The 25182-nt window shown below is 42.9% G+C and overlaps 1 protein-coding gene across 2 annotated transcripts in view; it reads right to left on the reverse strand.

Annotated features, from left to right (window-relative positions):
* The window catches only part of GPR160 (G protein-coupled receptor 160), a 33007-nt gene extending 13651 nt beyond the window's left edge, over window positions 1-19356 (reverse strand). Inside the window, exon 1 of one of the 2 annotated variants that reach the window (XM_081008271.1) lies at window positions 19153-19356. The gene's annotated coding sequence lies outside the window, so the exon portion shown is untranslated. Of the gene's footprint in view, window positions 1-17518; window positions 17741-19152 lie in introns of those variants that run through there. The other variant, XM_081008273.1, reaches the window with a different exon arrangement.
* Window positions 19357-25182: the final 5826 nt, after the last annotated feature.

Raw genomic sequence — 25182 nt, forward strand, 5'->3', positions numbered from 1 at the left:
ACACTTACTATGTCCCCTTGAACTTGGTTGATGTTACTTCCAAATAATTATGCATAGGAATAATTTCCATTGAACAAAACAAAACTTCCTTCATAAATTTAGTGTAGTCCTTTGTACTCTAAAGCCATTACAGCAGCAAACAACACTGAGGAAACTTTTCACTCCCATTTTCCCACCTAGTTATCAGAAATGTCCACTCCTTAACCTGCAGGGTTAATTGGACATATTCCAGAATTGTTCTTGAGTTTTTGCTTGGCACTTACACCCTATGTTTCAAACAGCTGAGCCTTTTTCTGCCATAGGTTATTTTGTGCTTGAACAGAAATTACTATTGCACCTTGTCAGCATCACTAGTGAGTTCCTTATCATAAATCCTTCAGGATAACTTGACTGGTATTTTTAATAGATATTTTCTTTTTTTCTATCATTTCTATTTTTTCCTTACATTCCCCTTACTTTGAATGATAATTTGAATTATTAATTGTACGTAAGCTGGAACTGTACACTGACTATGGCCTGCCCATTACCCTCCCCTAGCTGCTATAGACTATATATGTCCCATGGCAGGCGGGGATGGGTGCAATGTGTATGGGCAAATGCCTCCTAAGCCAAAGGAGTCTGCAAAGGTCCTTGCTTATCTCCATAATCAGAATATATTTTAGAGAAGAAAATAAATCATGCATATTTCCTTGATTTGCACAACTTGTACAGGTTACAGAATTGACTGTAGTGACAGAAACCATCCATTCCTTACTGTACTGTTTTTTCTGGTCCATTTAATTTCATCTTCTTTATAACCACTGCCTTATTTGTTGTGATGTTACAGAACCCAGAGGAAACGCAGGAAGGCATAGAGATAAGGAAAGTGGGTGAGTGGCACGTTAAAAGGATACCAGAATACAAGACATAATTCAATCCAGGCTTATGAGGGTTAAGTGTCAAAACTTGTTTTCAGCACAAGTGCTCATCCTAAACAGAAAAGACGAGTCTGCTTATGAGTATGTATAAAGTTCCCTCCTCATTGAATAGCTCTACTCAGTTAAGACACAACTAGGATTGCATTGCACAGAGAACAAACTACAGGAAATGACTTTCTTCACACAATTTGTAGGGACTAAAACTGACTCAGGCTCAAACTGTCACTCAGCTATGAAACTTGGGCCAGTGATTTTTTTATTATTATTATTATTACTACTACTATACTACTACTACTACTACTACTACTACTACAACCACAGCTACTAGATTTATTACCCACCCTTCACCAGCAAGTCCCAGGGCAGGCTACAACAATTTGAAATTTAGTATTAAACAGTAAAGACAAATTACAGTCACTGGACATGACATGAGCCAACAGTGTGACGCAGCAGCTAAAAAAGCCAATGCAATTCTGGGCTGCATCAAAAGGAGTATAGCATATAGATCAAGGGAAGTAATAGTGCCACTGTATTCTGCTCTGGTCAGACCTCACCTGGAGTACTGTGTCCAGTTCTGGGCACCACAGTTCAAGAAGGACACTGACAAACTGGAACGTGTCCAGAGGAGGGCAACCAAAATGGTCAAAGGCCTGGAAACGATGCCTTATGAGGAACGGCTAAGGGAGCTGGGCATGTTTAGCCTGGAGAAGAGGAGGTTAAGGGGTGATATGATAGCCATGTTCAAATATATAAAAGGATGTCACATAGAGGAGGGAGAAAGGTTGTTTTCTGCTGCTCCAGAGAAGCGGACACGGAGCAATGGATCCAAACTACAAGAAAGAAGATTCCACCTAAACATTAGGAAGCACTTCCTGACAGTAAGAGCTGTTCAACAGTGGAATTTGCTGCCAAGGAGTGTGGTGGAGTCTCCTTCTTTGGAGGTCTTTAAGCAGAGGCTTGACAACCATATGTCAGGAGTGCTCTGATGGTGTTTCCTGCTTGGCAGGGGGTTGGACTCGATGGCCCTTGTGGTCTCTTCCAACTCTATGATTCTATGATTCTATGAATAGAGTGGGTCCTGAAAACACACATCTCAGTTAGCTTGATCTGCATCACAGGGTTGTTATGGAGATAAATGTTTAAAGGAGAAAACCTATGTATACCACCCTATGCTCATCAAAGGAAGGGAATAATAGAAAAGAAACATATTAATAGAACTATATTTTAAAAATGGAAAGAGTTACGTGACAGCTGTTGCTAGACACTACAGGAGGGGAGTGGAAAAGCTGCACATCATCCTTTAGTATGTAAACCCAATATTTATTTATTTATTGAGATTCAAAGGGTCTCAAAGGCAATTTACAAATAGCAAATACAAAAATAAAACAGAGTGGGGGAGGAATAAACCATTTTTTTAAAAAACCACACAAGCAGCAAGGAGGTGAAGAAACAAAGTAAACATATCATCATAATCAAAGCAAAGTATATTGAACACAGCAAAAGTGGTGGTAGTAGCAGCAGTTTTAAACGCTTTCCTAAAAAGCGAACTTTTCAGCACCTGCCAAATGACACATGGTGACTAGGTCAGAACTGTAATTCCATTGTTGCCTGCTTTAGATACATTTTTTTGTCCAGGCCTAATAGACGTTATAGGAGCCAAGTCTCTTGGTCAAGGTACTGCTGAGTGCTGCTGCTGTTTTATGTATAGAATTATCAGTGTTGGATTTGCCAGTGATTAAACTATTACGATGTTTATTATATTATATTGTTAGCAGCCCTGTGCTTCTCTGATAATTGAGGAGGCATCTAAAATCTGCTGTTTTTCTCTCTTTCGTAGCTCTGAGCAGAATCTGCTTGTTTCTCTGCCCGTGCTGCCCAAGTTTTCTCCATGATGAAAATCCACAAAATAGATGAAAGCAAGCTAATATCCTCTTCTCCTGCACTTGGCCTCTAAGGTACACTCTTACTAATTATGAATTTAGTACGGCAGAGTAAGAATCGGCCCACACACAAACACAACTCCCTTGTAGCACCTGGAAATAGTTCCATACAAAAAGCATGGATGCATAGCGGGGACTAGTTTAACTGCTGCTTTCCAAAGCTACTCTACAGCGCTATTCCTGTTTTAAGACAGAAAATTATTTAAGTGGTCATTTAATACCATGTTTTCATATACAGTATTGCATTATAAAGTAGTTCCAGGAGCTATGTAACTCCCTAACCCGCCTGCAAGTTGGACTTCCTCTTACTTCCATAACAAGCAGGTAGCCCTAAATACCTATAAGGGAAGAATTTACTAGAATGCAAAAGCCAAGAAAGCGGCTCTGTTCCTCCTCTTTCTGTATGTGAGAGGCCCAGAAACATAGGTTGGAGTTCAGGTCAGGAGATTTTTGTCTGTGGCTAAGCAACCTAGGAGACTCAGGTGTGTGTGCACACAAGCCTAAATGTCAAAAAAATGCAAAAATGAAACATTTAAAAATGCAACATTCTACTACAAAATATATTTAGCAAGTTTTACCAAATACTCTCCAGCTATTGCTGTAAACATTATTTCAGATAAAGCCGTTTTTTAAATAAAGGGGGGGTACACATCAAACAAAGGAAAGAATATCTGGGTTGTCCTGGTCATAGTCAGTCACTGTACCACTGGGCTGTGCTATGCTCTTCAATTCTTCAGTTTCATTTTTTAATCAAATCAAGTATATTCAGTAATGTGGACTTTGATCAATCAATTTTGTATCTTGAGAGAGTTAAAATTGTTCAATAGATCCATAAGGGCAAAAAAAGATTATGCTGGATTAAAAACTACATCACTAGCATACAACGTAATTTTATTACTCATGTTCGGATCAGTTTCCTGAACTTACCTTTCAGCTCTTACCTCTGAAAGGAGAGCTGAGGGACAGCTGTTGTTTATTTACAGACTCCTATCCAATCATTATATGCCACCCCTATGTCAAAACCCCAGGTTTCCTATCCCCTCCCCATTTATTATAGGGTTCTCCCCACACGACAGGTTTAAAAAAACTGAAGACAAAACTTTTCTAAATGGCATTTGCAGGGATAAATCAATAAGCAAAGGACAAGTTAAGCACCCACTTCCTGCCCACAATCCTTCCTACAAATAGTCCCAAGCTTTCTAGTAATGTTACACTGGAAACAGAGTTCCCCTTGTAATTTATAGTGTGCAAGCCCATCCCATCCATGAGGCGGGGTGAAGCAATTGCCTCAGATGGTGGAAGCCTCCAAGGTGACGCCACACAGGCACCCACCACTCTGGTAGAGAAGCAGCCCTAATTTCTGGTGAGATCTTGCTGGAAATCAGCACTGCTTCTTCTTCTCTACCAGTGGCAGGGACAGTGGGATGAACAAAGTGGAGGCCGCAGGGCAGTGCAGCATTTATTCTGTGAACTGCCCTGAGACCCCCAGGTATAGGGCAGTATACGTTGTTGTTGTTTCGTCCTTTAGTCGTGTCCAACTCTTTGTGACCCCATGGACCAGAGCACGCCAGGCACTCCTGTCTGCCACTGCCTCCCGCAGTTTGGTCAAACTCATGTTCATAGCTTCAAGAACACTATCCAACCACCTCGTCCTCTGTCGTCCCCTTCTCCCTGTGCCCTCCATCTTTCAGTATATAAATTATCATTATTATTGTTACTATTATCATCATCATCATCTCCCAAAACAAGACACAACAGCCCAGTTAGTGTGGCCTTGGTATCTTAGAGAGTTGCTGCCAGTCAGAGCAGGCAGCAGCAGCAGGCAGATAGTGTACATGAACAGTCTGACACAACATGAAACATGCTAGGTTTTTTTTCACAGCAGTTCTAAAAATGAACTTTTTCTCCTTTTCAAAATTAAACCGGAGGTTCTCTGGAATTGTTCATACTTTGTGTCAACTACTAGATTGCACCATACCCAGCCCTGGTGATTAGCCTAATGCAATGAACAGACCTCTGCTCATTTCCTGCTATTTAAACTGATGGTGTGTTTTGAATATTTCACAGCACAGCATGTTTTTTTTCATGCTTCTTCAGTTTAGCTCATGATATTTTATATATATATATACAGAAAATTTATAAATCATTTAAAGAGGTCCCTGAGTGGTATACATAGAAAAAGTATAGATACCACACAGTTAAAGTCCACAACAATCTAAACAATCCAAAACTCACTTTTTCCATATAGTCTTTTGTTTGTCCTCATCACCCTCATTTACATGCAGTTTGCCTATGGTCATCCTTGCTTTCTTTTGTCTGTTCCTTCTTTCCGTTGCTGCTCCACTGTCTGTCTTAGACTGTAAGCACACTGAGAGCAGGGACATACCTATGTTGCCTTTGTAACTGCGTAAATGCCATGTACTCCAATGGTATGAATGAACAAAGAAAAATCCAGAAAAAGGTTGGCAAGCTTAGAACTTTTCCTTTCCATGCTTCAGATGCCTCCTTAGGAGCATGGAAATCCAATAAGATAGTGGAAAGAAAGTATGATGTAGCATTGATTTTCTCTTGCTAATATTTCTGTTTAAAATGTAGCATCCATGCTCAGGTCAGTGCAGCACTCTCCTGATCTGCAATAAGCAAGTGGGAGATACAAAGATTCTCTCAGCAGTTCAGATGTACTGAACGAGCATACCTGAGATCTGAAAGTAACCCAGATAATCCTTCATCTGCTTGGGATCCCTGTCTTGTATTCAGATAATAACCCTGTGTCATTAATTATCACTGAGTCAAATTACTTGGTCCAGATTTCTATTGGCCCTGGGGGAGGGTTTGAAACTGCACGGCTCCCTAAAAATTGGATTAATCATTAAGGGAGAGCAAGTTCTCAAAACTGTGAGTGTGTGGGATTACTTTTAAGGATATATTCTTTAAAAAAACAACAACAGGGGAAAGCTTCACCTTGGTAGGTGGGCAGCAGAATGTCCTATGGGAACAACACTATGTCAAAAGCACTCTTCCTGATTTATTGTTGAAGGAAGAGTCTTGAAATCAACACCACCTCACAGTTTGCATAAACGAGTGAACCATGAACCAGCTGCATAGGTGTGTCTGACTGATACAAACATATATTAAGCATTTAACCAGGACTATGCACTCTGTGAAGTTGATGTTAAAACTACTAGTTGTGGGCCAAACTAGATATATTAAATACATTAGTCAAGTTCATTGATTTCAATTAACCTACCTGAGCATGACATAGTTAGATACAGCCCATTGACCTGTTAAAAGAGACAGAATGTCTGCAGGAAGCACTGCCAAAAAAGAAATTGGCAGCCCTTTTTATGCACACATCTAACCTACCCACTCTAATGCAGTCCCACAGTGCTTCTCTGAAAATCAGGATGTGGGCGAGTTAAGGGTACATCTGCATTTACTGTATCCCCTCAAACAGCAATAGTTACTCCATTAGTAAGTTCAGTAATAATATGCCTCATATTGGTTGATGCAGAAGTCCTCCAGCTGATATGTTTATTGAGCATTCATCCTGATTTGCTTGCACAAAACTTGTGTGGAGACTATACAGTGTCCACCCCTTATTGAGCATTCATTCTGACTGGTTTGTGGGGAGCTTGTACAACAAGCAGCACTCATCCCAGTTTGTTTGCCTGGAGGTTATATGTCTTCCTGTCCGTCTATTAGTATCTCATGCTTTTTAGTGCATTTCCCCATCATTTCCCCTAATTGCAAAAAGTATGCTTTTCTCTAAATAAATAAATATGTGAATGTGTTGTGCCAGAGCACTTCAACCCACTTCAATTGTGGAAACCTAAATTTTGAGAATGTGACTAAATGCCTCTTGCAAAATATTGGCAGTCCAGATGCAACTCTGCAGACACATTGATGTGAACAGGGGCAATGTATTCCTCACTGCAATGTCAGCATGAACAGATCAGAAGGAAGTGTTTTAGTAATGAAACTACTACTACTACTGTTTGAGAGGGCAGGTATGAACATACCCAAATTTCCTCTCCCTTGTGTTCTTCCCAACTTATGTATTTTCAAAGGCACCTGCCCCTAGCTGCTGCCAAATGTGCTGTTCTAGGAGCGATTTCCTGTACTGAATTACTAATATACAAATAGCCTTCACGTCTGAAACTCAACCACAGCATGCAAAAATTCCACATTAGCCTGAGCAGCCTCTCCAAAGACGTCTAAAAGAATAAGACAAGCTTTTATTTAGAAAATAATAATGATGATGGTGGTGCTGATGATGATGCAATCCGCACCAAAGCAGAGACATTATACTCAAGTTCACTGAACCTTGTGGCTATGATGTAATTTAAATGATAGAAATTAGCATATTGCAGAGATGCTAAATTTCTTTTAGCAAACAGAACCAAAGAAAATGCACTTCTTCCTCTCCCATTGTTAAAAGAAAACCACTTTCAAAAATAAGATTGGCAACACAGCAGTGCATTGCCTGGCGGTGGGCAGAGCCATAGCAATAGCTTCCTGGCAACAGGATCACGGCTGCTTACTGGGAGGGATGAGGTTGGGAGCTCCAGATTGGCTCCATTGGTGAAGCGTTCAGTTCAAACATTGCTGATGCCTCATTCCCCTCCCTCCCTCACCATTCTGGAAAATAAGATACATTTTAATATGAGCTATATAAAAAAGAAAGCAAAATCTAATTGCAACAAATAAAATTTGGATTAAAGTTAACTTTCTGGGCAGGCACATAATAAACATTTTTATGATGTGAAGTATCTGCTGAGGTAAGTGCATCAAATAAGCGTCCGATTTCCCCCCCCCCAAAACAAAATTGAGAACACTATAAAGGAGATATGAATATTGGCAAATATTTACAAAACTCAAATCGTCCAAATTGCTTAAAAGATGGAGACCATCTGTGTTTCTGTAATTTAGCATACATCACAAAACCATACCATACTGAAATAAATTTATATTTTTGATTTTGGCCTCCAATGACTCTAAATTTGAATGTCAAATTTCCAAGTGACACAACATCGCACAGTAATTCAGATTAGCTCCTGCCAAGTCCCTTCAGAATTCTGCAATTGTGAATCATGCTGCAATAAGAAAGTATATAGAAAACTCTTTTTATTGTTTTTATTAAATATTTTATTGGGTTACAGAAGAAGTACATGTGGCTCTGCCTCACTGGAAACAAATCTCCTGGTCACCAAATTTCACCAAGACACTATTTTCGAGAAGCAAAATAAATACACACTTGTTTCTAGAGTTGCCAGCTTTTGAACTAGTCCCATTTGATTTGCATCAATTAGCAGGTCATAATACTTATCTCCCTGCTGTGAAAAGCTTTCATCGGCTAATTCCTGCATACCAAGCTCCTTTAAAAGCAACAAGAATAGGGGAAGCTGTGAGCCCCTCCCCCTAACTGGCTACACTTTCTCTTCCTCATTTATGGCACATCTTCCCCAGGGCTTTTCTGACAATATGCACTTTAGTGGTAGGGACCTTCACATTTTTCAAAGACATAGAGAGCAGTTTTCTTGTTGCAACCTTACATCTTTATAGAAATTAGGTTTGCTATCAACTCGCAACACTCAGTTTTTAGACTAACTTGTCCTCTGCAAGTGTTGAGGAAAGTGGTTAACGTGAGGCAGCGGGCATTGAAATGAGGTGCCGTAGTCCACCCCATTCCTACTGGCCTTTGTCAGGTGGAGGGCAATTGTGTGCCCCAGGGAGTCAACTTCTATTCATGAGGTTGGCCCTGCATTGTGTGCAGCCCTGGGAAATGAGGGTTCTACATGCAGGGCTGATGATACATGCATAGAGTCGGAAGGGATCCTGGGGGTTATCTAGCCCAACCCCAATGCTATGCAGAAAAGCTTGCTCATTCCCACCTCTCCCTCTCATTATTAGTTTAATGATTTTCCTAAATGGCTGAAGGGGTTTTCTTGCTTTCTCTCCCTCCCTTCCAGCTTTGTTTAACATCCACTTTGATGCAGAGTTCTGGAAAACCGGAAAGCCTGCTCACTAATTTGTGGCAATGTGGTTGGTGCTAATAAAGAGATTGTCAATTATAGCATTTCAAACAATTTGTTTTAAAAAGTTCTCATCTTTAAAAAAAACACACAAAAAGTTACAACCTTATTTTTAAACAGCTTAGCTAGTTCTTTAAGTTTGGAACAGGTTGCAAGGTCAGGATTTTTTTTTATAAAGGAGGCCATTCTCCCCGCCCGCCCCCCCCCCCACTCCAGCTTCTCACCACACACATACACAACAGCTTTTGGGCTGATCCTGCAGTGCCTTTCTAATGTGCATTGCACATTCATGCTTCCCATGGAATAGGAAGGCCTTTGGGAGGGTTCTGAGCAAGTGTCATCACATGCGCTGTGATCCCTGCAGCCAAGGAGACTGTTGCAGGAGAGGAGGGTGTTTCAGTCTTCCAGCCCCAGCTTGCTACCAGTAACATGACCTAATACACCCAAGAAGGAACCACCTAGTAGTGGAGATCAGCCAGAGTCGGGGGCATAAAAATGCAGAGAGAGACTGGTGTGTTGGGGAGGGAGATGTTGTGCACAGTGAAACAATGACTTAATGTATAATCTTGGGCTAAGCAGGCTCACTTTCTTGTGTGATCTGCTTTGCATGGGGTTTGCATTTTCTTCAATGAAGTTACTTACTGATTGCCTTTCAGACTACTGCCTCCCTGCCTCAATGTCTCTCATCTGTAAGGTGGGCAAAAAATTTTTTTTACAACCTCCTCTCTTCTAAATGTTATATTTGTTCATCATATATTCATACAAGTGGGAAAAGCAACAAAATGTTGTGCTGTGGAGTGCTTCTGATCATAATTCCAGCCACCACCTCTTGCAGAATACTCCATTCCATTTCCCCTCCACTCCTACCATCTTCCCCCTTAACAGCCAGGATTTTGTGCCCACTAAACATGCTTAGTCCTCATCGTGCTGTTGTGGATTTTTTTTTCTGTTGAGGGTTTTATTCTTTCCTAAAGTGTTGTCTGGGGCTGTTAGGAGTTATGATAATAAAAATAATAACTTTATTATTTATACCCCACCCATCCAGCTGGGTTTCCCCAGCCACTCTGGGCATTAAAAAATTGTAAAACGTTGTTGTTGTTTAGTCATTTAGTCATGTCCGACTCTTCATGGCCCCATGGACCAGAGCACGCCAGGCACTCCTGTCTTTCACTGCCTCCTGCAGTTTGGTCAAACTCATGTTTGTAGCTTTGAAAACACTGTCCAACCATCTCGTCCTCTGTCGTCCCCTTCTCCTTGTGCCCTCAATCTTTCCCAACATCAGGGTCTTTTCCAGGGAATCTTCTTTTCTTGTGAGGTGGCCAAAGTATTGGAGCCTCAGCTTCAGGATATGTCCTTCCAGTGAGCACTCAGGGCTGATTTCCTTAAGAATGGATTAGACATTAAAAATTTCCCAATACAGGGTTGACTTCAGATATTTATTTATTTCCTTGACATCTGATGGGAGCGCGTTCCACAAAGGGGTGCCATTACTGAGAAGGCCCTCTGCCTAGCTCCCTGTAACCTCACAGTGAGGGAACCGCCAGAAGGCCCTCATAGCTGGACCTCAGTGTCTGGGCTGAACAAAGGGGAAGGAGACGCTCCTTCAGAACGCTCCAATAAGAACTAGAGGGCACCAGGTTGGTGAAGCCTGTCTTAGATTAGTATGTTTTCTATGGGCTGTGGCCCCATTGAGCTCCACCTTTAGCTCTCCTACTGCCTTCTGAACAGGCTCTATCCTAGGCCCTGACCAGGTACAAGAGTTTGGATTTTAGGGAGTTGACAGCCCAGTGGGGAACATGTAACAATAGTTTTCTGCCCATGAGTTCATTTAAATTAAGCACTGATGTTGCACAATTGAGTCCTTTACTCAATAACAATGATGATGAATCACACCCAAGAAAAGTTATATTTCTTGCCGAGCAGGAAAGGTTTCAGGAAGCGATCAGTAAGGCATTCAGAGGCCAAATCCAGATCTCTGTTTACACAGTTTTTATAGTAATATAAGTTATGCATGCAAAACACCCAGTGCTACAGTTTTACCCCAGCTTAACCACAAATACAGATGTTTCCACAACTCAGCTAGCTCAGCTTTTTCCTGTTTATAATCTTGTTATAAAAGTCATACCCTTGCACGTTCTTAAAACTTACCTTGTGGTTTGCACTTTCTCTGTCCCTCTTAAGCTTGCGTTTCAGCATGATTAAGAGGCATCAGATCAAGGTCTGCATTTTAAAATGAGCTTAAAAAAATATATTTGCAAATGTTTGTATGTTTCATGCCAGAGATAAAGCAGCTGGCTGAGTACTTTGGCAGATGTTTATCTCCTTGAACAGCCCCCCCCCCCCCCGATTTACAACAGGAGACACGTTTCTTAAAGTTGTAAAAGGAAATTACAGGCTGGGAGCGAAAGGTCATATTGACCATACAAATTACAGAATACAATCAAGCTGCAAAAACACAATTAAGAGTTGGTAAATAGTAAAATTTATTGTTTAACAGAAAATAATGCCATGTGCCTCCCATCAGACTCGAGCCACATCTTCCTAAGGTTAAAGGGCAAGAGCTAATAGAAACAGCAGCTGGCTTGAAAGGGGGGTGTAAATTTAAGGGGTTGCTTTTGGAAACTGTTTTTACTAAGTTCCTTTCCTTCTAAAAATCTATCTATGTTATGTATGAAATATATTGGCTTAAATGTAATTATGCAAAGGATTTAGAAAGTAAGAAATGTTAGATTCTTATGTTAGATTCTTATTTCATTGATGGTGTGTGAGAAGGTGAACCCAAGATCTCTGTTTAAGATAAAATTAAAACCATTAGCCATCTGTTTTGCAGTGAATAGGGCAATAGGGCAATAGGGCAAAGATGATCTGATAATTAAGGTGCCTTGTGGAGGCAAATGTAAGATATATGGCTACTTGTCTGCCATTTATGGATAGAAGGAAATATAGCTCTTTGTCTCCCATAAAAGGTAATAGGAAATGGGTGTATCTTTTATGATTGGTTCTAGCAAACAGCCAATAGGAATTTCAACCAGGCTGATTGGACAGAGGCAGCCAAAGGAGGAGCAAGGGGGCTGGGCTGAGGAAATATAAGTGCTGGCCATCAGAGCTGGAGTGGGCAGAGCTTTGGTATCCATATACCACTGTGTCTCATTTATTTGTCTGACAAATAAATTATTATTTTAATTTCTCTATTGCTGCGTTGAATATTTCATTCCAGCTAAGCGTTAACCACAAGCAGGGTGCTACAATTACAGTGCTCTAACAATGAAGGTGGTTGAGCATAGTCATCATGGCTGGTAGCTGTTGATAGCCTTGCCCTGCAATAATTTGTCTTATCCTCCTTTAAAGCCATCCAAGCTGGTGGCCATCACTGTCTCCTGTGGGAGTGAGTTCCTTATTTTAACTATGCTATGTGATTAAGCACTCGCTTCTGTCTGCCCTGAATCTTCCCACATTCAGCATCACTGGATGTCCACAAGTCCTAGTGTTATGAGAGAGGGAGAAAAACTTTTCTCTATCCATTTCCTCCATGCCGTGCACAATCTTAGAAACTTCTACCATGCTTTCTATCATGCTGCTGAACTACAACTGCCGTCATCCCTGACCACTGGCTAAACTTGCTGGGGGTGATAGGAGCTGTAGTTCAACATCTGGAGGGTTAAAGGTTCCTCACCTCCGTTATAGGGATTTGAAGGGGCCCCAGGGGCAAGAGGTGGCCCCAAGTGGATGTTACAGGAATGAATTCCATGTGGATGGGCTGTGGGAGAAGAGATGTGTAGAGGCACACTTTTGTTTGATGCTCACTCCCTTATAGAAGGCAGGGGCCCTACTCACTTCCTATTCTGGTAAGGAAGAGATAATTCCGTTTACCTTCCATTCAACTAGTCTTTGAAGCTGTGTGTGTCAAATGAAAACAGCTTGTTCCTGGAACTGCTGTGTGCTGAAGATATAGGGCCCCTTATCTTTATGCTTTTATAGGTGTGCACACCACCTAGTAAAGTAGCTAAAAAACACCTTTTCATCAGCGACTGACCCAATAAACCTTTACTCTCATCCACACTGCTCTTTGGAACGGAGATCTTAGCAACAGCACCATATTACTGTAAGCCATACATAATAGGCATGCCCCCTATCTCCACCCCCACAGGTTTTCTCAGAAGTCTTACACCATAAAAATCCAATGAGCACAGGCAAATATTTATATTCACATGTATTTATGTGCACATGCACAAAAAGGCAAAAGGGGAGGAGAAAAGAAATAAGTGACCTCGCACATGTTTCCAAAAGTAGTGCACAATAAATTTTACTACCCAACTCTCTCACACATACATTGGTACCCTTTAAAAAAATGTGGGGGGGGGGGAGGAAGAGGTGTTGTGATTTAGTGACTGAAGTGTAGGTACCTAAATGAGGGAGACCACGGGTTCACATTCCTGCTGGAATATGAGCTCACTGCATGACTCTGACTCCTCCATTCACTCTCAGCTTAATCTGCCTCACATAGTTATTGTGAGGATAAAGTAAGGGGGAGTATGTATGCCATCCTGAGCTCCTTGAAGGAACAGTGAATAAAAATGCAGGGGGGAAAGACAGATTTTTTTAAAATCACCAGTTATTCCCAATATATAGAAGCTCCCCTATCTGGTTGCCCAATGGTTATTACCCACTGTAGGCGATTAGGCAAGTAGGAATTTACAAGCTTGAAACAAATGAACGGCAATATATTGTAACCCTTAATGCCTTTTCCCCTGTCAGAGGTGTTTTTTCACTAATCTAGAGCTCTAAAATAATTCCTTATGAGCCAAAAGAGTAGCTTTAGCAGCCTTGGCTGACCAGGTCTGGTGACGGGGGCCTCAGCATAGTCTAAGGTATCTTTTTACATTTCCCAGCACTTAATTTCTTAATTGTACCCACCTGAACAGCAACGTATGTATGTATGTATGTATGTACCGTATTTTTCACACCATAGGACGCACCGGACAATAGGACGCACTTTGTTTTAGAGGGGGGAGAACAAGAAAAAAAAATTCTCCCCCTCTCTGCCCAGCGCCCCTTCAGCGAAGCGGCAGGAGGCGCTGCGCAGAGAGGGGGAGAACTTTCCCCCTCTTGTTTTCCCGCTCTAAAACAAGGTGCCGTTTAAGGTGTGTTCAGACGGCTACCTTGGAAGCCTGGAGAGCGAGAGGGGTCGGTGTGCACTGACCCCTCTCGCTCTCCAGGCTTCAGGTTCCTTTCGACCTGCTCTTTGGGGCTGGTGGGGGGAAGCCCACCACCAGCCCCAAAGAGCAGGTCAGGGAGCAGCGGAAAGGCTCCTGCCATAGCCGCGCGTCACCTCTCCAGCTGGGAGAGGGTCGTGGGGCTATGGCTTCTTTAGCCCCGCGCGCGCTTTCCCGGCTGGGGAGGTGACGCGCGGCTATAGAGGCTCCTGCCATAGCCGCGCGTCACCTCTCCAGCCGGGAGAGGGTCGCGGGGCTATGGCGTCTTCGCTCCATAGGACGCACACACATTTCCCCTTCATTTTTGAAGGGGAAAAAGTGCGTCCTATAGAGCGAAAAATACGGTATGTATGTATGTAGAATCACAGCCTTCTAAATGATTCTATTTCATTCTACTTCCATGCCCACCTGCTGAAATGTGAAGCCAGTGGGCATGATAGGACATTTTCAGAGACACTTGAACTGTAGACATCCTCCCCCCCCCCCAAAGTGAGGAACCCTAGATTGCCTTGTAACAGGTATTGCCAAAGTGGGCAATGGTCAAGGATGCCTGGAATTGTAGTCCAACAACATCAGGAGTGTACCAAGTTGGCTATTCCTGGCCTACAGCTAGATTCCTATGCAATCCCATCCTGACCTAGTTGGTAATTATCCCCCGTCTGTTGAAACTTACAAGTTTGGGGAAAGCCTTGCCAATTTCACCCATGCCTCCTCAGGGTTTGCATTAAAAGCACACACACACAACTGAGCTATTACTATGTGTATTGCCACTGGTGTATATGTATAAGAAAAACATGCAAATGAAATTAGTGGGCTTTCTCATGGACCTTGTCAGTTTTATTTCAAAAGGGAGGGAAGGCAATGGAAAAGGTGTTGAACAGATGCCCGTCACATTCATTCATTCATTCATTCATTCAAAAAGGAGGAATAGGAGGAATTGGGTTATAACTGTGAATGGTGACCATCAAAACAGTTCTGTCACTCAGGAAAGAGAGCTTAAACTGTGAAAAAAGGCCATGCCGAAATGTGAACTTTTTTACTGGGAGGAGGGGAAAGTGGATGAAAAACTAAAAATGTGCTTTGTATAGAACACCACCTATTCACAAATGTTGTGCATTTTGCAAACTGCAAGCTGTAATTGTAAATCTACCTTCTTGCATAGCCAGTTTTAAAAAAGCCCTAATAAAAATGCATTTCTGTCTTTCAGGCATGCTTTCAGTTGCACATCCACCATGGGAAAGAAGCTCAAAAGCTTCTTTAGTATACATGTGGTTTGGCTGCACACACCCTTCCATATTCTCATTACCTTCATGGCAACGCACAACAATAAAAAGCTATGTTGGACTTGCGTAGCTGAGAAAAAGTAATTTTCCCACCCTCCACTAAGAACATAATTTACACTAAGCAACAATCATTTTCCAGCTTGACACACCCTGTTACAGAGGTAACCCAAGCCACAATTTCCAAGGCTTGTTTATTCTTTGGCTTTCTTTTGTCACTATATGCTATATGCCTAAGAAAAATGTAGCAGCACATATGACAAAAGCAAATGATATTCTGGCCCTGATGGAAAGAGAGATTTTTCTGTGCTTGATCTTTGTACTTGTTTTAAAGCACAGGTGAGGGAGAAGAACAGATGGCACAAGGAGAGACACAATTTTGCAAAGTTGTCTCAGAGTACAGTTGGCAGAGCTTTGGTCTAAATCATGGGGCAAGGTCATAGCTGAGTGGTAGAGCATCTGCTCTGCACATAGAAGGTGGTCTTGGGTTCAGCCTCCAACATCTCTCCAGGTACGATTGGCAATTTATCATTCCAATCAATGTTAAGCAAATTCAGTTTTTCTTCAAACTTATCTCTCAATCTGCCTTCTCTTACTTGATTAGAGAAGTAATATTGACGGTATATGCTGTTCCCCACATCTTAGAAAGCCATAAATCTCTAGAGGTTAGTATGGAAAGTCTGCAGTTTTGACAAATTACCATTCTACTGTTGCCGTATTTTGAGGAGCAAAAAAGAGGACACATTTGCCGACTTCTATTTTTAACTATGGATCACTATGACGACTCTACCCATGAAAAAGAGGACATGTCCTGGAAAGAGAGGACATATAGCAACCCTAGTTAGCAAGTGGAGCTTATCAATGGTGTTGGCATGTTCTCAAAGAGCAACCGCATGCACACATACCATTTGTGATAACTCTTCTTTATGTTTATAAATTAAACCAGTGTGTTTCTTTATTATTAGATTATTATTATATTATCAGATTTCTGGAGTCATATTTCTGCCCAGCTTGATAAACCTTACCATAGTTTTACACTCTTGATCTAACCATGCACACCAAACTACAAACGAAGCCTGTCATGCTGAAATCAGAGTTTAGAGAGTTGACATAAACACTGCCCTATTTCATTTTACCCCTTATCTCCTGCCAAAACCTACTTCAGTTCATTAACATTTCCTGTTACCACATACCAGAATGGTCCAAAATAACCCAGAAAGAAATTAAGGAAATGTCCCAGTAGCACCCACAAGAGCATGCTTTATATACAATTGTATTTTTATGTACCTTGCCAAGATGTTGCTGCGTCACAGCCATTGTTCTGTAAGTTTCTAAAATTGAAGGGTTGGCTAGCAGAAGGTTAATGGAGCTGAAGGGTGTCTTAATAGTCCTGGCAAATTTGCGAAGTATCTCCTTTCTGGGAAATTACAGGTAAACTGTTGACAATGGCTTGCAAATAGTGCGGCGTAGGGAACCGAGGTCTGCCAGATGTTGTTGGACTACAGATTTCATCAGCCCCAGCCAGTGTGGCCAGTGTTTAGGGATCATAGAATTGTAGAGATGGAAGGGACCTCAGGGGTCATCTAGACTCTGTAATGCAGGGTCACAGGTTGCCCATCCCTGAGACTCTTTTAGAAGGAGAGGGCTATTTTGGCACAGGGACATGCTTCCCACTTTTAGCTAAGGAATATGTCATCTAAGGCTGTGTTCACACGTCTATTTACTGTGCATTCACTGTGTTTTAAGTGCTGGATTTTTAATCTGGGTTCACAGGAAATTTATCCAAAGTGCATATGCATCCTTTACATTGTTACAAAATACTACAGTTTGAGGAAGTTGGGCTGATTTGAACAGCTGACGGTGGGGAAGAACTGTGAAACACACTGGGGTGTTCACTGTGCTCTAAGTGGGGTAATGTGAGCACACCCTAGGAGTTTGTGAAGGAAGCAGGCTGGAAGTTAAGAGAGACTAAGAAAGGCACAGACACACAGAGCTGAATTCAGTGTCTGTGAGCATCTTACAGTGCTTTCTCTAGAGCTCCAGTGCATAGCTGTCAACTTACAGACTTGAAAATAAGGGATCAGCAGCCTTGAAAATAAGGGACCAGCAGCCAAAATAAGGGACCTGCAGCCTCACCTGTTCCAGGCACTCCAGTCTTCCTGTCCTCCTGCAGTCTGGTCAAACTCATGCTGGTAGCTTCGAGAACACTGTCCAACCAACTTTGTAACCAGAGGTTCAACTGAATAGAATCTGAATCACATGCACCACAAGGCCTATGCAGCCTCAGCTTAAGATGGCTCCCCGGCCTGGCTTTGCACTGCAAAGTTTGCAGCAGCACGTGCAACAAAATGGCGTCCAGCATTCAACCCCCCCCCTCAGCTTGCATTAACTAGCCACACACAAGGCATGCAAGCTCCATCCCCCAGTCGTTCTTAGACTTCTTATTGGGTGAGCAACACAGCCAAGCAACACAGTTGGAGCCTCCCTCCTCCCTGGCCGGCAGGGAGGGAGGGAGAGGAGCTGCTTCCTTTGAAATTTAAGGGACATCATTTAAGGGACATCTATCAATAAGGGACAGCAGCGGGACATGGTGCTGGAATAAGGGACTGTCCCTTCAAATAAGGGACACTTGACAGCTATGTCCAGTGTAGAAGCAGTTGGCCATGGTTGTCTGCTGAAATGTTTAAGGCAGGAGACAGCAATCTTTTTCAGCCGAGGGCCGGTCCACCGTCCCTCAGACCATGTGGTGGGCCGGACTATATTTGGGTGGGGGGGGGGGACATGAACAAATTCCTATGCCCCACAAATAACCCAGAGATGCATTTTAAATAAAAGCACACATTCTACTCATGTAAAAACACGCTGATACCCAGACTGTCCGCAGGCCGGATTGAGAAGGCGATTGGGCCGCATCCGGCCCCCGGGCCTTAGGTTGCCTACCCCTGATTTAAGCTGTGCCTTCACCTATGATGAATCTGCAGATTTGTAAATGGATGTGAATATTATGAAGTGCCAATAAGGCTCCTTCCAAGCGATCTCCTTCAAAATGTAAATAAAACTAGGTCATGCCCTAGCCCTGGAACATCTCACTTATTGGAGAAGTGGAGTGAGTATAATAAATATACATATATAATTCTTGCCTTGATGTTATTAGACTTCACAAAACTCTCCTGTGTGATTTAAGTTGTAGACCTGAATCTTTCAAGGGCAGCAGAATTGCTAACCTCACAATTTGGAAACCGTGAAGCATATCCTTAAAAAAAAAATTATCAGGAGAGCTCAACAATATTGCAATTAGACAGCACAACCAGTTTTCTGTTAATTCTCTTCCCCAACATATTACTGCACATGCACCATACATTAAAAGCACATTCCTCCAAATAATTTTGGAAGCTTAAATTTGTTAAGGATGCTGGGAATTATAGCTATGTTGAGCTAAAGTGCAGTTCCCAGAAAACTCTTTCTGGGTGTGTGTGCTTTAAATGTACAGTGTGCACTTCTGAGAACATGAGAAGTGGAGACATTAAAAAGTCAGAGGCTCCCGAGATGTAATGAGTCTGGCAAGCTTACAAAAACAGCCCACAGGAAACAGAACCCACAACAGGTATTTTGCTTTAGAGTAGCAAAATAAATGAAAAACCTCAACCCACATAATACCTGACAGATTCAGGGGATGCCATTTCATGACATTTTGAAAGTCCAAATGACTTGGCATGATCAGGTAATGACAAGTGTTCTGGACTATTCCCAAAATTGCTTCTGCTACTCACTGTCACAGCAGGGTGGGACTGAAGCGACCATCCTCAGGTGGGAGCAAGTCAGGTCATTCCAGGGTTTTCCAGCCAGATGGTCTCAAAGCCTAATACAGAAGAACTTTGAATGTGGACTTGAGCAAGCAGCAGATGGGAAGGTGACCAAGGTAACATCTGAGAACCAGCTCCTGCTTGTCTGTGTAATGAGTGCCAGTTTACAAGTGAAAAAAGAAGGGCAGAGTCCAGGTAGGGGAGAAGGAGGTTGGACAAAAGCACGCAGAGCAGGAGGTGGAGCTCATTTCCTGAAAAGCAGCTCTCTGGAAGGAGGAGTGCAGAAGTGGAATACAGCAGTGGAGAAAACAGCTATGCTATCTAGGCAAGGTGGCAATATTTTAAGATGCTGCATTAGTACCACACTGTGGGAAATGAGAGTTGCCTCCTCCTCAGTAGGATCTGCTGCCAAACACTCCCAGAGAATCCATTTTGATGGAAGTTCCAGATTGCTGTCTTGGGAGTTCAGAAGTTTCTCGGTAATTTCTAATGAGGCTTCTTCTCTTTGCCTTACTTTTGGTGCTCCCCTGAGACTGGTTGTTTTCATGCTCCACTAGAATTCCCAGTGGAATTCCTCAACCCCACCTTTGTTGAAATGTGCTAAGCAGAAATTCAGCCAGTGAAGCTTTTCATAGTATGTAGATGCAAAACTGGGTAAAGTTCCAGGCTGATGCATCCCATGAGATGCAGGGTTCTAAGTACATGTCCACTTGCATTAGGAATACCATGGGAGGGAAGCAGCTGGAGGGAAGCAATTCACAGCAGGAAAATTAGTGATGGGGAAGGCTTATAATGCAACACTTCCCACCTGCTGTTTCTCTGCTAAAAATGGGATCATCCCCAAGCAGTTTTTCTTCAGAAAATAGTTGTTTCCAGATGAAGGTTTAATATTGCAAATGGGTTGTTCAGCCAGCACAAACTGGTTTTAGGTCAACAGGTTCTTTCAACTTACAAAATTACTCCCTGGAAAGGACAGATCCAGATTAAATTGGGAAATATGGGCTGTCATTTTGAGACCAACAGCATTATGTGAACACTTATCCAGGCCGGCAGGGTTCAAAGGGCAGTGTAACCTCAACAAGCCCAGGTCAAGCACAGGGAATCAGTTTAACAGCAACAGGGTCCCCGAAAGAATCCTGGAAACTGTAATTTGTTAAGGATGCTGACCTTGCAGAGCTACAATTACCAGTATCCTTAGCAACTACAATTCACAAGATTCTTCATGCAAGTTAGCATGGTATAAGAATGCTTTAAAGGTATGGTGTGGATGATACAAACTGATGTGGAGACTAGGTCAGACAACAGTACAAGGTCAATAGTGCAGGGTCAAATTAATTACAGTGGTACCTCGATTTACAAACTTAATCTGTTCCGGAAGTCCATTCTTAAACCGAAACCATTCTTAAACCGAGGCACGCTTTCCCTAATGAGGCCTCCCGCCGCTGGTGCTCTTCCACCATTCAGATTCCGTTCTTAGACCAAGGTAAAGTTCGCAAACCAGGACACTACTTCCAGTTTTGCGGAGTTCGTACACCAAATCGTTCATGAACAGGACTGTTCTTAAACCGAGGTACCACTGTAATTACTTTTACAATCCACTGATACTCAAACAAAGTACAGTCAAACCTCGGTTGTCTAACGAATATGTTCCGGAAGCCTGTCCGGCTTCTAAAATGTTTGACAACTGAGGCATGGCTTCTGACTGTTTGCAAGAGCTTCATGCACTCAAATGGAAGCCACGTCGGATGTTCAGTTTCCGAAAAGCATTACAGAACTGGAGCATTCACTTCTGGGTTTTCAGCATTCGAGAGCTGAAATGTTCAAAAATGGAGCCATTCGACAATCGAGGTTTGACTGTACAACACAGCCAGGAAGGGGAATTGGGGACAAGGTGCCAAAGTACCAGGAACCAGTCCTGTTGGCAGCAACAAGGCAGCTGAAGAGAGAGACCTCTCTGGTTTCCTAGACCACACCCTAACCCCAGTTACTGGTAGTGAAGGAGTTCCAGGGATTCCTTACTCATGAGCCATGCAAGAACTCTGAGCCTATCAATGCATGCTATGATATTGCTCTTCAGGCCCAGGCCTTTTGGCACCAGCGTTCTCCAGAACTGAAGGGTGGATCCAACACTTCCTCTGACAAATACCCCTTCCTCTTGGTTCATGTGGGAACCAATGACACTGCAAGCAATAGCCTCCAGAAGATCAAAAGAGACTACGAGGCTCTGGGCAGGAAATTGAAGCAATTAAATGCACAAATTGTGATCTCATCTGTCCTCCCAGTTGAACGAAGTGGCCCAGGGAGAGAGGGGAAAATAGTGGAAGTGAACAGCTGGCTTCGCAAATGGTGTAAACAGGAACGGTTTGGATTCTTAGATCACGGACTGCAGTTTCTTGAAGATGGACTTCTGGCAAGCGATGGGCTGCACCTCACAATGGTTGGGAGAAATGTTTTTGCCAAAAATCTCAGAAACCTCATCAGGAGGGCTTTAAACTGACTAATGTGGGGGAGGGAGACAGTGCTCCTGAAGGTAGGAGTCTATCAATTGATGAAGATGATCATCCAAATGTCACAGACCAAATGGAGCAAACAGCACACAGACCTAGTGGTGGGAGGAAAAAATCCTTAAATAAGAGTCACGGGGGAATGATTAATGGACTTCAATGTCTGTACACTAATGCGCAAAGCATGGGAAATAAACAAGATGAGCTTGAGCTCTTGGTACAGCAAACTAAATATGACATAATAGGCATCACTGAAACCTGGTGGGATAAGTCCCACGATTGGAATGTAATAATGGGGGGATACAATCTATTTCAGAGAAACAGACCAGACAAGAAAGGAGGAGGAGTGGCGTTATATGTCAGGGATGTGTATACCTGTGAAGAGATCCAAGATTTAGAACCTCAAAGCCAAAGTGAGAGCATTTGGGTCAAAATTAAGGGAGAGAAGAAGAACAGTGACCTCATTGTGGGAATAAAAAAAATCCTTCCAGTAGCACCTTTAAGACCAACTAAGTTAGTTCTTGGTATGAGCTTTCGTGTGCAAGCACACTTCTTCAGATACACTGAAACAGAAGTTGCCAGATCCTTCTATATAGTGAGAAGGTGGGGAGGGGTATTACTCAGAAGGGTGGTGGGAATGGGTGATTGGCAGATAGCTGAGATGAGCCAGTTGACGACTCTTAACGACTGCAATAGGTCTTACAGGAAAAAGCAAGGGGTGAGAAGGTGAGAAATGGCTTTGTCATGTATAATGAGATAAGAATCCAATGTCTTTGTTCAGGCCAGGTCTCTCCATGGTTTTAAGTTTGGTAATGAGTTGTAATTCAGCAGCTTCTCTTTCCAGTCTATTTCTGAAATTCCTTTGTAGTAAAACAGCTACTTTGAGATCCTTAATTTGCAGATGACACCAAATTGGGAGGGGTGGCTAACACCCCAGAGGACAGGATCACACTTCAAAACGACCTTGACAGATTAGAGAACTGGGCCAAAACAAACAAGACGAATTTTAACAGGGAGAAATGTAAAGTATTGCACTTGGGCAAAAAAAATGAGAGGCACAAATACAAGATGGGGGACACCTGGCTTGAGAGCAGTACATGTGAAAAGGATCTAGGAGTCTTGGTTGACCACAAACTTGACATGAGCCAACAGTGTGACGCGGCAGCTAAAAAAGCCAATGCAATTCTGGGCTGCATCAATAGGAGTATAGCATCTAGATCAAGGGAAGTAATAGTGCCACTGTATTCTGCTCTGGTCAGACCTCACCTGGAGTACTGTGTCCAGTTCTGGGCACCACAGTTCAAGAAGGACATTGACAAACTGGAACGTGTCCAGAGGAGGGCAACCAAAATGGTCAAAGGCCTGGAAACGATGCCTTATGACGAACGGCTAAGAGAGCTGGGCATGTTTAGCCTGGAGAAGAGGAGGTTAAAGGGTGATATGATAGCCATGTTCAAATATATAAAAGGATGTCACATAGAGGAGGGAGAAAGGTTGTTTTCTGCTGCTCCAGAGAAGCGGACACGGAGCAATGGATCCAAACTACAAGAAAGAAGATTCCACCTAAACATTAGGAAGAACTTCCTGACAGTAAGAGCTGTTTGACAGTGGAATTTGCTGCCCAGGAGTGTGGTGGAGTCTCCTTCTTTGGAGGTCTTTAAGCAGAGGCTTGACAACCATATGTCAGGAGTGCTCTGATGGTGTTTCCTGCTTGGCAGGGGGTTGGACTCGATGGCCCTTGTGGTCTCTTCCAACTCTATGATTCTATGATTCTAGCTTCATGGGTTCTTCAGTCGGAAGGCCCCTCAAGGGGATTCTCAGCACTCAAAACTGTGGGGTGTCTAGTTTGGCCTCTGACGTGTCAGTGTTTGGTACCAGGTCAGGGCTAGGCATGACAGCAGCTAAACTGACCCGGTGAAACAAATTCATTTCTGCTCTATGGAATGTTGTGTAGGAACCACAGCAATCAGTCAAGCCAAAGCTTGTGCAAAAATGCCATTGCTGAATCACCAAGCCTGTTGTTGTGAAAGTTACAGCCTGTTTGAATATTCTTGCAAAGGTCTTCCCATTTGGTACTCTCAGAGACAGAAAGAGGAAATTGCACAAGGCACAGATTGGACTTGCCTGATATACTTTGCTGTTACAAGCAATTGCATTATCCCAGGTGTGGCTCAAACACAAGCTTCCTTACTGAGAGTCCTCCATATTGGAGCAGCATTGTAATTAGGGGATTTTAGGCTCTGGAGACTTAATCGTTTTTCAGCCCCAACCTCACCCGCTTTTAATGGTATTGCGTAAGTCACTTCAAAATTTGGTAAACAAGTTCTCAAAGGAGAAATGGTTCAAACTTTACCTGACTTGAGAAACAGGAAGCCTCCTTGTCTGCATCTACAACAGGAAGCCCCTCTGCATGCCAAGCATGGCATAACTCAAACCAATTCATATTTTCTCAGAAGGCACGCGAAAGAAAGATGGCTCTGAAGCAGAAAAGACTTAAATATTAGTCCCATAGTGCAGATGTGAAAGAGAATACTCATGCCTAAGGCCACCTAGTAAGTCCTTGTGAACAATTGTTAAGAATGCACCACCTGACTCTGTATATACAAGAACAAATGCCCTTGTACACTTAAGTTGATGACTCCAAAATAATTAAATACTTGTTGTGGGGTGGTGGGGGCGCCAGGTCAAGGACAGACCAGAGGAGGGTACCAGCAGCTACTGGAGGTCCTTGGGACTTAGTTCAGGAGATCTCAACACCACTGTGGGACATCATAGGAGCTGGTGGAAGAGGGACCATTGGAAGAGCAGGAAGACAGCACAGAATACCAGGAATACAGGGAAGAAGAGATCAAACAGCCCTCCAGCACAGAGGGAACTAGAACCCTGAAGGAACATGACTATTTGCTATCCCGACTCTCTGAGAGCCAGGAGGACGATTAGGAGGGCAGAACAACTGCCATGGCTGGTACAAAGGAGTGCAGGATTGAGAGCACATGACTCACCACCTGAAACCAATTAAGAGTCAACACCTGGAACCAATGGAGTCAAAAGTCAGGTGGTGAGTCTCCGCCCCCATCAACTAAGGGCTATATAAGAAGAGAGTAACTTACCAGGGTGGATGCTTGTGTTAGGATATCTGATCCTAAGGGGTCCGGATCCTGTCACCTCGTGCCCTTGCTGTTAGCATGAAGGAGTCAACCATACACCAGGGTGGGTTCCACAGAGAAAAAGGTTTATTGCAAAATCTGCGCAGAGTTAGCCAGTGGAATAGCTTCCAAAGACTGGCCGCCCCCTATTGTCTTCCAAGCATTCTTATACTGAAGCTGCAAGCTTGGCCCCCAGTTGCTCCCCAATCAACAGGCAGAGATACACTTTATTACCTTTTTAGGCTAGCTAAGCCCTCCTCCCCCACCGTTGCATATTGTTTGCTTTGCATTATGTGTTTGCATCTTTGCACAGCTGAGGTGGGAAGCTAGCTCACCACAACTGAAGC

This window comes from Podarcis pityusensis (assembly GCF_964106645.2).
Source record: "Podarcis pityusensis genome assembly, chromosome: 5".
In the NCBI taxonomy this organism is placed as follows: domain Eukaryota; kingdom Metazoa; phylum Chordata; class Lepidosauria; order Squamata; family Lacertidae; genus Podarcis; species Podarcis pityusensis.